At 42.4% G+C, this 15,617-nt stretch overlaps 1 protein-coding gene across 2 annotated transcripts in view; it reads right to left on the reverse strand.

Moving 5' to 3' along the window:
• Nucleotides 1-15,617, reverse strand: part of NOL4 (nucleolar protein 4) — a 196,963-nt gene that overhangs the window by 129,493 nt on the left and 51,853 nt on the right. The window lies entirely within an intron of this gene.

The raw sequence follows: 15,617 nt of genomic DNA on the forward strand, positions 1-15,617 counted from the left end.
ACCCGCTCCTTGCCCACCTCACCTTCCCAGGTGCCTCTATACAACAAGTATGAGGTTCTGGATGTGGAAGGTCAGTCAATGGATGATGTGGGGATGATGGTCCATCTACACCAGAGGTGTTCCCAAGGTCAGAAAGGCCTGCCCCCATATCACGACCACCTCCACGAGGAAGAAACAATGGGTTATAGTTGTGACTCCCTTCTGAGATGAACAGAGGGTCCAATATGCCAGACAGACCCTCCTCTTACGGAAGTCTGCTGCCTTCCTGGGACTGCAGTTCAGGACATCAGTAGGAAACTTCCTAACCTGGTAAGGCCCTTGGACTATTACCCATTACTGCTTTTCCATGTGGGCAGCAATAAAGCCATAACATGTAGTCCAAGGGCGATCAAAAGAGACTTCAGGGCCTTGGGACGGTTGGTAAGGGAATTAGGAGTGCAGGTAATTTTTTCCTCTCTCCTTCGAGATGCAGGCAGTGACATTGGAAGAAACAGACACATCCAGCCTATTAATACATGGCACTGTGGCACTGTGCCACAGTTTTGGGGTTTTCAATAATGGGATGGCCTACACATCACCAGGCCTGCTGGCGTCAGATGGGATACACCTTTCTCAAAGGGAGAAGAGGGTCTTTCCTCACAAGCTAGTGGGGCTCATTGGCACAACTTTAAAGTAGACATGAAGAGGAAGGGGGATAATATCAGACTCACCCGTGACAAGCTGTGGGATGACACGCCAAGGTTAGAGGGACAGGGTGCTAGTGAGACCACTCAGCCTGTTGCTCTGAGACTTGCTGGGTACACTAGAGCACACCTGAAGCCTTGCAGAGATGAGTCAGGGGCTACTGAGGTAATACAAGCCAAGAAGGAAACACCAGAGAAATACCTCAAAGGAATTAAGGGGTGTTCCTCTAGGAAGACGACACAGCCAACAGCCCAGCTGAAGTGCCCCTACACTAACGCACGCAGCGTAGGCAACAAACAGGAGGAGTTGGAGGCCACCATGCTGCTAGAAAGCTACAACCTAGTTGCCATTGGTGAAACTTGGTAGGATGAATCCCATGACTGCAGTGTGGCTATCCGGCTACAGGCTGTTCAGAAGGGACAGGCGAGGAAGGGAGGGGTGGAGAGGTTGCCCTCCACATCAAGAAATGGATAGAGTGTGAAGAGCCATCTCTGAAGAATAGCCACAAGCAGGTTGAAAGCTTATGGGTAAGAATTAGAGACCAAGGCAACAAAGGGAACCTTGTCGTTGGTGTCTACTACAGGCCACTCGATCAAGGGAAGCCTATTGGTGAAGCAGCCTTTACTCCAGCTACAGGAGGCATTGCACTCACAGGGTCTCATCACGCTGGGGACTTCAACCACCCCGACACCTGCTGGAAAAGTAGCACGGCGAGCTGTAGGCAATCCAGGAGACTCCTGGAATGCATTGAGGACAACTTCTTAAGTCAGGTAATAGATACCCCTACCAGAGGGGATGCGATACTGGACCTCTTGGTCACCAACACAAGTGAGCTAATCAGTGACATCAAGATTGGAGGCAGCCTGGGCTGCAGTGATCATACACTGGTGGAGTCTGCAGTCCTGAGGGATATGGGACAAGCAAAGAGTAAAGTCTTTTAGGAAAGCAAACTTGCAGCTGTTGAAGGAATTGGTCAATAGGACACCCTGGGAAACTGCCCTCAGGGACAAGGCAGCAGAACAGAGCTGGCAGATCTTTAAGGATGCTTTCCGTAGAGTGTAAGAGCTCTCCATCCCCAGGTGTAAGAAATCAGGCAAGGAAGGCAAGAGACTGGCATGGATGAGTCAAGACCTGCTGGTCAAACTAAAGGGCAAGAAGGAAATGCACAGGCAGTGGAATCAGGGACAGGTATCCCAGGTAGAGTATAAGGATGCTGCCCGGTTGTGTAGGGATAGAGTCAGGAAGGCCAAGGCATGGATGGAGCCGAATATGGCAAGGGGTGCAAAGAATAATAAGAAGAGCTTCTATAGGTATGTCAGCCAGAAAAGGAAGGTCAAAGAAAGTGTACCTCACCCGATGAACAAGACTGGCAAACTGGTAACAGCAGATGGGGAGAAGGCTGAGGTAGTCAACAACTTTTTTGCCTCAGTTTTCATGGGCAATCTCTCTTCGCACACCTCTCAAGTGGATGGACCACAAGATGAGGACTAGGGAGCAAAGTCCCTGCCACTGCAAGAGAGGATCAGGTTCGTGACCGGCTCAGGAACCTGAACATACATAAGTCTAAGGGACCTGATGAGACGCATCCCAGAGTCCTGAGGGAATTGGCTGATGTAGTTGCCAGGCCACTCTCCATGATATTTTTGGATGGCAGTCAGGTAAAGTCCCCGGAGACTGGAAAAAGGGAAACATTGCACCCACCTTTAAAAAGGGTAGAAAGGAGGACCCTGGGAGCTACCGACCTGTCAGTCTCACCTCTGTGCCTTGGAAGATCATGGAACAGATCCTCCTAGCAGCTATGCTAAGGCACATGGAGGACAGGGAGGTGATTCAAGACAGCCAGCATGGCTTCACCTTGGGCAAGTCCTGCCTCACCAACCTAGGAGCCTTCTATGATGGAGTGAATACATCAGCAGACAAGGGAAGAGCTATGGATGTCATCTATCTGGACTTCTGTAAGGCCTTTGACATGGTCCCCTACAACATCCTTCTCTCTAAATTGGAGAGAGAGGGATTTGATGGGTGGACTATTCAGTGGATGAGGAACGGGCTGGATAATCACATCCAGAGAGTAGGGGTCAACAGCTCAGTGTCCAGATGGAGATCAGTGATGAGTGGTGTCCCTCAGAAGTTCATATAGTAGTAGTACTGGGACCAGTACTGTTTAATATCTTCATCAGTGACATAGACAGTGGGATCAAGTGCACCCTCAGCAAATTTGCAGAGGACCTCAAGCTGAGTGGTACAGCTGACGCACCTTGAGGGACAGGATGCCATCCAGATGGACCTGGACAAGCTGGAGAAGTGGGCCCATGTGAACCTCATGAGGTTCAACAAGCCAAGTGCAAGGTCCTGGTATCAATACAGGCTGGGGGATGAAGGGATTGAGAGCAGCCCTGCAGAGAAGGAATTGGGGGTACTGGTGGATGAAAAACTGGACATGAACTGACAGTGTGTACTCGCAGCCCAGAAAGCCAACCATATCCTAGGCTGCATCAAAAGAAGCATGGCCAGCAGGACAAGAGAGGCAATTCTGCCCCTCTACTCCACTCTGCTGAGACCTAACCTGGAGTACTGCATCCATCTCTGGAGTCCTCAGTGCAGGAAAGACATGGAGATGTTGGAGCCACTCCAGAGGAGGGCCACAAAAATGATCAGAGGGATGGAACACCCCTCCTATGAAGACAGGCTGAGAAAGTTCAAGTTGTTCAGCCTGGAGAAGAGAAGGTCCCAGGGATATCTTATGCAGCCTTTCAATACTTAAAGGGGGTTTATATGAAAGATGGGGGCACACTTTTTAATAGGGCCCATAGTGACAGGACAAGGGGTAATGGTTTTAAACTAAGGGAGGGTAGATTCAGACTAGATGTAAGGAAGAAATTTCTCACAATGAGGGTGGTGAAACACTGGAACAGGTTGCCCAGGGAGGTTGTAGGTGCCCCATCCCTGGAAACATTCAAGGTCAGGTTGGATGAGGCTTTGAGCAACCTGATCTAGTTGAAGATGTCCCTGCTCATTCCAGAAGGGTTGGACTAGATGATGACTTTTAAAGGACCCTTCCAACCCAAACCATTCTATGATTCTATACTGCTCTGGTTGGATTTAGCCTTCACAGAATTAGTTCTTCCAGAAATTCAGGCCCATGGTATTTCTGAACTCTCCGAGATGGTCTCTAATTAGAGCACAGGAAAATGTATTAATCTGCTTAATAACAGATTCCCATGACACAAAGCTCCACTTCCCTTCAGTGAGGAGTTTTCAGTTTACTTAGATAACTATAGAAAGAAATACACGTGATAAGAGAAATATAGATTTATAAATATGGTTATGAAACACACAAACAGAAAATCTATTCTTATTAGTAGATACTTCTGTATACACTTGAATTAGCTTTGTGCTTGTTCCATACTGTGTAATGAAACATACAAAAGGGCCAACATACAACTCAGTTCTAACTTTATTTTTAATAAATGCTGCTGGAAAAATAACCTTGTCAAGATGGCAAGCTCAATTTCTGTTACTCCCTAAGCAGCCTTCATAACCCTCTACTCTCTGGATCTTTCCTCAGAACTGATTTCTGTTCACATCTGCATGTACAGCCAGGGAGAAACAAATGGTAAGGCATCCACTACATACTCACATAGGAAACCGGAGTAAGTAAAATTTTCCTGCTTTGAAGGGTGCTGAAGGGGGACACTTTTCACTCTTAGCAGAAATAATGGAGTCAGGAGAGTGGTTTTCTCCTCATTTCTTCATTCAGGTTGAAAGTATAGATAATTGCAGTATTCCCAAGAGGTAGTCAGACAGCACAGGAGACTAGATTTCTTCCTGACCCACAAGACAGGAATATCTTTAAAGAAACTAATTATTATTCAGAGAAATTTACTCTGCAGGGCAGGAACAGTTTAAAACCCAAATAGTTATTTCCCTTCTATCTGTATACAAAGAAAAAGACCCAGATATTGGTACTGCTAACAGCTGCTCTCTCCATCATACATGTGTACTTGATGGTCAGTTAGGTTTGGGGTCTTACTAGCCAGTCTGTTCAGGTGTTAGCCAGCTCACCTGTTACACAAGGTCCTTGCATAACTTCACCTAAGAAGCAATGGGCTTTTTTTCTATTACAGTATGATAGTTTGGTGGGCCACGTGCCTGATTTGGGACACCCCAGTTGTCCTCCCCACTGAAGCCACATCGCAGCATCCTCTTCTACTCACAGAGGCTCATACCCAGCATCTACAAAAACAGCAGATGCCCTAGAAGGCATCAAAGCCATTCTGGGAAAAAAAGCCATCCATAGAACAGAACTGCCCCATAGACTACCAACTGGACTACTCAAAACCAGGTAGTATGCTGGAAGGGGTCCAAGAAACAGAAAAAAGACTAAAAAGCTACCACTACCCATCCAAGTCAATTATCCATACAGTAGAAGCTCTTCTGAAAGGAACCTGTTCTTCTGCACGGCCATGGCGGTGTTGGATCTGCCTGTAAAAGGCTGGAAGGCTAGGAGTGTACAGAATTTCTTAGGTGGCGAAGAATTGTTTCTGAGAAAAAATAATTATTTTACCATGTCTACCCTCTCCTTTACAAAGCTGATTTAAGTAAACTTCTATTGAAATCAGCACTTTATAATGCCAACAGACAAAATTAAGTTCAAGAATCTCCACAGAACCCTCTTTCTTAAATCACTGTGGAGAACTTGTCCAGGTTGTCATCTTACTCTTCAAAATCTACCCATACCACATGCTTTTTAATGCTGTCACCACCATTTCCCCACCTCTTTGAGTAAGCAATCATTTTAGGCCCTTTTTTTTTCCAGGGACTGAATGGAAGCATGCTGCTGAGTAGCTGATTCAGAGAACAGAAAAATATTTGTCCTTTCTAACAGCCTTTACAACAACCATACTTTTAATTAAAATAGGGCATATTTGCAGGAGTTAACAATGTGTGCAACTGCAATTCTGTGACTACAGATGTACAGGAATAACCTGGGATTATAGTCTGATCCAGGAATCAAAGATGCACAGTTCCTAGAGAGCATACATAACTAGTACAGATCGCAAAAATGTAGCAGAAAGAAGAAAGGACGATACAGGAACACAAACAGAGCTTGGCTAACTCACTGAATTAAAGCTTATCATCTCTGCATAAACTGCACTGATGGTTTAACTGAAGAACCAGTAGCAATTTCAGCACCCACATTAACTACTTCAGGATCAGTTCAACTGCCCAGAACCTATTACGAAAACATGAAGGATGAAACCTTGTCTCCACTGGAGTTTATAGAAATTCTTATAATTGGTTTTAGTAAGATTTTAATTGCACCCATATATTTTGGACACGATCATGATGAATATGATTTCCAAAAGCCAAGTCACTAAATCTCACAGTTCTTTGAAACTTTTCGTAAAAATACAGTCCTTCCACAGTTAACTAAGAGGGATATTTTTTAAAAGTTATGGATTGCTTTTGGACAGATAGAAATCATAGCTTTCTTTGGTAATGAAGATGTATATAGACCTGTAAACTATTCAAAGATTATCTATCAATTCTTCATACACATGCAAGGAGTCCTCTTAAAAGAAATTCGACAGCACTGGTTGCTTTCATTTACTTTCTGCCTCTTGAGACCACCTGGCTGCCCTCAATATTTGTACCGCCTCCTCTTGCAGAAAGCCTATTTGTCCCATTGCAGGTAATTTGCATTAAAAGTTCTCAAGTCTTGTAGTTCTGTCTCTTCGTCCTCTCTTTGACAGGCTGCAGCATCAGCTGCCTTCAGAATAACCATCCAAGAGATGCTTAAACAGTGTGACATAACAAACCCACCGCATGTCTTTACCAATTAAGTCATTACAATTTTAGTATGCTTCATATTTTGGCTCCTCTTGGAACAGTAACTTTGTGTAACTGAAATGTCGTCTCTGTATTTTGTTTTCTTTGCAACCAAACCTATTTCCTGTCTGTATCTCCCAATTTCTTTTCCCATCAAAGCAGTAATAGCAATTATCACTCCTAAGAATTTAGACTAGTCTGTTGATATCATGGTTTTATCACAGTGTTTCTCAAAGTAATAAACCAAATTTTCTAATCAATTATTGCCCTAATGTACCTATTACTGTTACCTTATTTAAAAGCTGCTAGTGAACCACATGCTTTATTCTGGTTTATGATCTCATTTAAATCTCCAAGCCAATGTCTATGCTTATGTAAAATCCAAGTTTCAGAGTAGGAAAAGCTAGACACAGAGGTTTGAACTTCACCTTCCAGTCAGAAGTAGTTATTCTTTTTACACAAGTTTAATAGTTTGTTTATAGCAGGGATCTGGGATGGTTATTAACAAGGATCACTCTACCTTCTTAGGGAAGAAGTCTACCCAGTAAAGCACACAGACATCAGGACTGCTAGAAGTTCAGTGGAAGCAGTCACTAGCTCTCTCGGAGATGCATTAAGCTGACTCCTTGATTCATTTCACAAGAAAGCAGGCTTGTAAAAACTCTGAAATGAAACTGAAGCACTGAGGAAGGACTTAAGACATAAAGATGCAACTATCCCCATAACTAGGAACTTCTGCAGTAGGGACTGATTTCAGGACACTACTTCTGCTGGAAACCCACATTCCAGCTGCAAGACTAGCACACTAATGAGTTGTTATCTGATGGAAATAGAGAAAAGCTTGGGGCTGACCTAAGGCATCAATTTCCCTTCATTTCCATGCACCTAAGTCTGAAAATTGTGTATTATATAAATTTAGATTCTTCCTTTATGTTAGCTTTTATCTGAATTTATGCTAATGGTAATGCCAACCCTTACAATTGCGGCTCTGGATTGGTTTCTCAGCATCACACACAGTACAGCCCACAAAGGCAACTAAATAGGGTGCGCTCCTCCACCTCTTTTCCCAGAGTGGGTTTGAGTAGCTACTAAAATCTGTTTGTCTCTCTGGAAGGGTGCTCCTTCAGCAACCAGCACTGGTCAGTGCCCACCTGGAAGGCAGCAGTGGAGAGACTGCTTCAGCCTCACATGTCTCCCAGCAAGCTGTTAACCAGTCACCAAGTGCTAAATAAACTTGCAAAAGAGCCTAGCTGTATTTTAGTTTGTGTTGATGCTAAATGTAATTGTTGTATTTTTCTGCCTCCAGTCAACATGCAAGCCATCCCTTCCATCTTTCTCATAATAACCAGGCTATCAGTATTCACGAATACTTGGAGGACACTACTGGAGTTTCATCCTACCCTGAACCTTTCAGAATGATTATATAATTTCTTCCATCCTGTTATTAGGAAGTGCCAGGGATAGGACATCTCTCTGCCTCAGAATAACAAATATGGTTACTATTTGGCAACATTAAATCAACTATTTGAAAACACCGCTTCACAGATCTCAGAACCACTTCCTATGTGTTAAAATATTACAAAACCCTATAGTGCTGAAAAAGTACTACTTTCCTTTTGTAATCGAAGTATTTGCATTTGGTTAAAAAATTACTCCTAATTTTAAACATTCAATATTACAAATATTTTATCAAACAAGAAACACTTTAAAGAAATTTCCATTAAAAAAAACCCCAAACTTTCACAAGACAGCCCAGTGTCTCCAGGGAATTTCCTGTTCAGAAAAAAAAAAATTAATAGCTTCCCTAATTAAAATATAAGACAGTGAAGAACTAACGGCTAAATTTAATTTTCTTTAAAACACATTATTTTACATGCCTTTTACTGAAATTAAAATGCTCTATTATGTTATTCAATATCAAACATAATAGCAAAAAAAAGTGGAGTCAATACCTAGCATACATTTTAACAGTAGTTAGGAGAAAAACCTCTACCTATACTGTAAGGAAGTAGATCAAATTAAATTAAGCAATCTGTGCGCATAGATCCTGCTAAAGTCAACTGGTACATATGAAAGGATAAACTGGGAAAGTGCCTGTACTGGAAAGCAAAACTAAATCCCTATACCAGAATACCCCTCCTTAATCTTGAAGTTACAGAGAAATGGGAGGAAAAAGCCTGAAAGATACTAAGATAAGGGAAAAGAGCAGAGAAAAGTCAACCAAAACCAAACCCATGCTTTCAGAAATCCCACTAAGCTTAGTTACAAGGGCTTGCACACTGACATCAAAGGCAAATTGGCTCCCTTCAGTACCTGCGCAAGGAAAAGATAGCTTTGTTGGTTAGTATTATTACCAAAGTGAAATGCCCACTGATAGAGGACCTGTACAACACGGGTGAAACCCGCAGACCTGTTTTGAAGGTGCAAAAGAATGCAAGTCTGCAGCTAGCCTTTTACACAGGGGTAGGCTTCACTTACCACTAGATTACTGATGTAAAAAAGAAGGGCTGTGAACAGTGAATGGTCTGCAAGCATTTTAGAATTCCTTGTAAAAAGATAATTCTGATTTCTCAGCTATTATTGGCTGCAAGTATTCCCTGATGTAATTACAGAGTAATAGCTGAGAATTTGATTGTAACCAACAGTTAGTAGTTTGTTGCTAACAAGACAAACATGACAAACAATTTTGAGGCAATTATTGTCATTACAAGCCACACTCAATTGTTCAAGGCAAGTGTAATAGAAAGTGACAGTTGTGCAGCTGGGAGGGTGGTGCAGGAAATGGGATTGTTCTCTGGTTGCAACAGACCAGTCAGACTCTAGCAGAGAGTCTGCTCAATGCATAATTCATGTTTAATAATATTTTAGTCTCCAAAGCAAATTACAGTATAAGATAAAAAACAAAGACATATCAAAGAAAAAGAACACAAGTTATTAAAAGATGAGAGAAGACACACAGAAGTAAAATGGAGCAGAGGGGAGACATTCAGCACAGCCAACTTACAAGATGCTTGCAATTAGCAAATGAAAATAAAGTAACTCTACATATTAAAATATTCAGTTGTAAAAGTACTCCATTTGCTACACTTCAGTGAGAGGGGAGCTCATGTCCACAGCCTGGTTTGAGACCCTTGTCTGATTAGGCAGGTCCACCGAGTTAGTGAAGTTCTGAAACTTCCTTCCATTAATCTGGAGTAAGGAAGGACTGCTCCCATGGAGAAACACTGATGCTTAATTTTTACTAAATTTGAATTGTATAGAGAGTCAAAGAAAGATTTTCATCCATCCTACAATAGAAATATCTCATATATCAGCTCAGTATTCTGATGACAACGCACATACCAGCTGCCTCGTCAGCAGCCAGTACTTTAAAATACTTGATTTGCTGAAAATCCCACCCAGCTCTCCTTAGTGATGTTAAGGACTGAAAGTTTCTAACATAGCTGCACCAACATTTCAAGCTCTTGGCCAGCCTCAGTACGATGCATTATCACTGACATCATTAACACTGCTCAAGTGGCATTAGTGTGTCACTCGTAGCGCCTTTTGCATTAATAAGGTATCATCTCTAAAGAAGCCATTAAAATCCCACTGAAACAAGATTTCCGTGAGTCTCTGGCTTTCTGTCCTTGTTTCACCATTTTCTTCCTCTTTCTTAAATGTATTGGTTTATGCAAATAATATTACACCAAAGCAAATCTGATGGGCCAAATCACCCCAGGTATAGCTCCACTGAAGCAAAATACTACTAGTACTATATGCCAGGTTCCCAGATCCGCTTTAACTCTGCTTAGGTGAAGACGATACTAATTTTCTCAGATAGAGCAATATATTATAACTTACACCCTGTCTAAAGAAACCTTTGTGATTTTGACATGTGCAAGATAACACTTCAATGCAGCCCATAGACTTACTCAGAAACATGCATGTGTGACTGTGCTGTCTTTTGCTTTATTCAGTAAGGAAGCTGGTGCTTGCAAAAGGTGGCAGATCGACAGCTGCAGAGACAGGAGACCTTTGCTTATCCTCAGAACAGATTGCTGGGCAGCCAAAGCAGAGACCTTCCTCACTCTCTCTTGCCAGCTTGTCTCTGCTCTTGTCTTTGGGATGTGGTTGTTGCCCTCATTCAGCCTGTGCTGTCTCTGCTCTTTCTCCCAAAATAGGGGAAAGGTAAACCCTGTTCATACAGGTGGGCTTTTCCCTTCAGGGAAATCACAGCAAGATCACAAAAGACTATGCATAAGGTGCTGTACTGCTAGCATTGCCTGGATGTTACTGTACTCCTCTCTTCTTTTCCACTGCCATGAGACAGACAGGTATCTTAGATCTCCTTCAGAAGACTGGTATTTATTGTTTCATCCTTAGTCATGAGAAGTGAGATTATTGCCCAAAATGTTTCAAGTTTCACTGGCTCAACAAAGACTAGAAGGTCTGAATATATCACAAAATTCAGTCAGGTCTCCTGGCCCCAGCTCAAATGTAATTTTAAATGGTCTGCCATGTCACCAACGGCTTGGACTCAGTTCAGAGTGAACAAACCAACAGCAGCCACAGGTACAGCAAGCTCTGCTCCCTTGCACAAACACAGTTTTGACAACTTAATCAGCTGATGTTACTTGTTTCACGTGAAGCTGTTGAGTAAAGATTATAGCTTCAATGCAGAAAATGGGTATTTAGATGACTGACTCCAATACTTGTATCTACCACAAATACTAAATGAGTGAAGGGAATAGTCAATGTGAACAACCACATCTCCTACATCTATCTTGTGGAAAGCCTGGCAACTTGAACATGCCAGGGAAAGAGAACTGGCACCACCCGAATGACCACAAACTACTTGAAGGCATAGTCCTCCATTGAATTACAGTACTATTGTCCAATTTTCTATAAACTGAAAAAAATACAACCAGGAAAAGCTTATCAGTAATCTCCACATCTAAGATGATAGCACAACCCCCATCAAAGGTTGAATGGTGACATATTTTGTCATACCTAGCTGCTATAAGCACAGTCTCCATACACAAGAACATAGTCCTTCCACCCAAATCCAGACAAAACACTGATATGTTTTGGTGTACCTCAGTACAGTGAGAAATACTGAAAATAAATGAATTCTGCATCTTGCACTGAGTTACAGTCAAATAGTCTCATCCCTGATTTTTATTTGATAGCTCACATAGTAAAAAACAAAATTCAACATAAAATTTATACCTAACTCTTGTTACTTCTAGAGTTGTGCATGTTCTTAATTTCCTCTAATAAGAGCATCCCCCTACATCTCTCTCATTTCTTGGTGTCCTGGTTTCAGCTGGGATAGAGTTAATATTCTTTCTAGTAGCTGGTATAGTGTTATGTTTTGGGTTATGAGAAGAATGTTGATAACACACTGATGTTTTCAGTTGTTGCTAAGTAGTGTTTAGACTAAAGTCAAGGATTTTTCAGCTTCTCATGCCCAGCCAGCAAGAAGGCTGAAGGGGCACAAGAAGTTGGGAGGGGACACAGCCAGGGCACCTGACCCAAAGTGGCCAAAGGGATATTCCATACCATGTGACATCATGCCCAGTATATAAACTGGGGGGCAGTTGGCCTGGGGGGTATCGCTGCTCGGGAACTAACTGGGCATTGGTTGGCGAGCAATTGCATTGTGCATCACTTGTATATTCTAATCCTTTTTATTACTATTATTGTCATTTTATTATTGTTATTACTATCATTATTATTGTCTTCCTTTCTGCCTTATTAAACTGTTCTTATCTCAGCCCACAGGTTTTGCCTTTTTTTTCCTGATTCTCTGCCCCATCCCACTGGGTAGGGGGGAAGTGAGTGAGCAGCTGCGTGGTGCTTAGTTGCTGGCTGGGGTTAAACCACGACACTTCGTAACTAATGAGCCACCACAATAAGGGAGCAAACACACTCAGCTGTTCTGCACAGGGCTCCAGCTAACAGGCAAGGGCAACAAGAGTCCCATTTTCCCTCAGGGTAGCAGCTCTTGTTGCCCCTGTGACAGACCTATCTAGAGGTCAGTTTTCACTACAAAAATAATTTTTGTACAGGTTGAAGCACTAATTAAAAAAAAGACAAGCTCCTTTATTTCCAACACAGTGTGCAAACCTTGCCTGCTGTCTGTGGTCTAAGACCAGAGCAAAAGGGTTTGATCCAGCAACATCAGAGTCCCTAGATCGTTATTAGGAGAAAGGAGAATTATAGACAGCTCTCGAGTGGGAGCATTGCCCACGGGTGAGTGGTATGCAGGGCTTGCTCCAAAGAACCGGCTTAGGACAAGGGAGCTGTAGCATGTATAGAAAAGGAAGAAAATAGGGGCAAGCAAGGGGAGAGGGTGCAAAAGAGAAAGGAACATACCAGCAATTTGCAGCCCTATTATCCAGCTGGCTGCTAGGGAAAGCAGCTCTGAGGCACTGGTAACCAGATAGCCCTACCCCATTCCCAGCTGGGGAATGAACCAATTGCAAATTAGAGCTGCTTTCCTTTTCTAACTCCCCAGGGAAGAGCAGCAGCTCTTTTCCAACTCCTCCCCCATCGTTGCAGCAGCCCTGCAGGTGCTCAGGATGCTATTTTCAGCCATTCACCAGCAGGTGTGACTCAAGGCTCTGTTATTTAAAAACGTACAAAGGCTAATTTATAGTGGGAACTGTCCTTCATAGTATTCTGGCAACTTCAGTACTATGGATACAATTCACCAACTCTTCCCACTTTTCATTTCTTCCTCAATTCCCTGTTCCCTCTCAACCTAACATGCTTTACACAAGGAGTCTTATGAAGCCTCAGTATATTTGCAGAGACCAGCACTTTTGTACAGTACCAGCACCCATCTACTGTGAGGAAATACCTTCCCTCTCTGTGCCTGTCTTCTCAGCATTTTTCCTACCTACCATGACATTTCTGGGTGAAGAAGTCTATTGCTTTCAGCTGATACTGTAGGTTGCTCTCATGTTTGCCTTTATGCTCTTTAGGTTCAAACAACCTAGCCATAAGAAGCAGAACACAGCATACTAGACTGGAAGATACTGAGAAACCTCAGTGAAATTTTCTAGTATAAGCTCTGCAATGGAGTTCTCAAAGCCAAATACCTATCTAAATATGATGCAGGTATAGCCTCAATGGAAGAGGGTATGAAAGCATCTTACTCCTTTTATGTAGATAGTGTCAGCATTCCACTATGCTCTGATAAACTGAACTGGAAGAGGAGCCTCCATCTTTCCCCCAGTAGCATGGCCCAGCTCACTATTACATTACTGTAGGGTACACAGACTCTGTTGATATGCTAGTACCAAATAAGTTGAAATCCATGGAAAAAAAATAATAGATGTCCCAAAATATTCTCATGCCACCTCACATGGAAAGCCAGCTAAGCAAAGTGATAGAACACATCACCTTTATGTACACTGGAGCTGTCACTAATCCACCCCAGGCAGCAGTTTTCCTAATGATTCCCATTAGCAAATCATTCTCCCAATGAGGGCATAGCAGGAGACCTGTGCTGTCCCATTCCGCCACAGACACCATTCCCAACCATGTGTGCACAGGCAACCTTACACAGCAGTAAGTTTTCACCTGCCAGAATGCAGCAAAGACATTTCAGATGAGCTAAATGTCAAGTGTCTTTAGCTGTAGACTGAATGTGGTGGCTGACATAAACTGCCATGGACATATAGAATGTTTGAGGGAAAGGAGCAGGAATCACTTTAGACACACAAATTCATGCTTTGGTGATGGTTTTGGTATGCATGTGCTGTAATTAAGTATTAAATCTGTAAAATTTTACAGTGAAGGCTATGACAGCAAAAGGGATTGTACTGCTAAGTTCATTTAAGTTTCCTTTTGTCTTCCCTCCTTCTTGTTCCTGCTTCCAACCCTCTATCCCTGTGTTCATTATTTTCTTCCAGTCTTCTTTTTCCTGCCCTCTCCTATCATTCTTTTCCTCCCCTTCTCTACTGTCTTTCCATTGCTCCTTCAGCCTCTTCTCCCATATCTGAAAAAGCAGTGTTGCTATAACTAGCTACACTCAGGTTTGCTACCTGACAACAGCTAGCACAGGAAAACCATGAAGCAGGAAGAGCTGCTATTTCAAATCTCTGTATCAGCAGATGCTTTAGCAGAAGATGCAGCAAAAAATAGGATTGCCTTAGGAAGGTGAGCAAGTACCATCTGGGAGGAAGAGAAGGAAAGCTGAGAGATTTAAAGCAATTCTGTAAGATCACACTACCTGCAATTCAAAGACCACAGTGCATTTATTTCCCATACATTTTAAATAGCAAGTGACAGATTTGCAGCATTGTATCATTAGTACTTATCTTCTAATATAATTAGATGTGGCACATCAATCTGGTTTTGGCAGGTATTAAGACATGTACAACAGGCATTTCTTCATAGGTTACTGTACTGAGCTATACTTTTTATTTCAGACATACACATGCACACAATTACTATTAAGAAACTTTCTATATATGTGAAACAGATTGAGTATATAGGTAAGCAAAAACCTCTAAAGCACAGTTTTGCACTGAAAGCCAGATGATACATTAAAAATGGCACCTTCCAAAGTATCCCTGAAAACTCAAACTTAGCAGTATTATTGTAATATAGTAGCCCTGAAAAGTCAAACTTCAATAGGAAAGGGAACTGACTTTTCCTACGTCTTGTGCATCAGAACTGCTCCTTTAGTGAACATACATAGAAATTAAGTCAAAAGTTGCACAAATTTTGTGATAGCTTGAGGACACTCAAGCAAAAGGCAGCTGTGGTTAGAATCTGGCCTACCAAATTATCATAGATATTCTCCTCCTTTATATGTCTGGAGAGCAACACAGCAGAAGGTCCTACCCATCACCAGATCCTATCAGCCACTATGCAGCACGCCCTTTCTCACCGAAATAGCTTACCAGATAGCAATTGACCGTGATGCATAAAGTGGAAAGAATCCAGCTTAACTGTCAAATCCCATATATTTAGTGTTCAAGAGAAATATAAGAAGCGCTTCTGAATTGGCGCACATGATCAGGAAATTACAGTGTAACAAGTACAGAATACCAATGTGTTGTTTCTAATAGCAATAGAATGAACCCGCACTTTGGGTGTTGCGC

This window comes from Accipiter gentilis, chromosome 2 (assembly GCF_929443795.1).
Source record: "Accipiter gentilis chromosome 2, bAccGen1.1, whole genome shotgun sequence".
Classification (NCBI taxonomy): Eukaryota; Metazoa; Chordata; class Aves; order Accipitriformes; family Accipitridae; genus Astur; species Astur gentilis.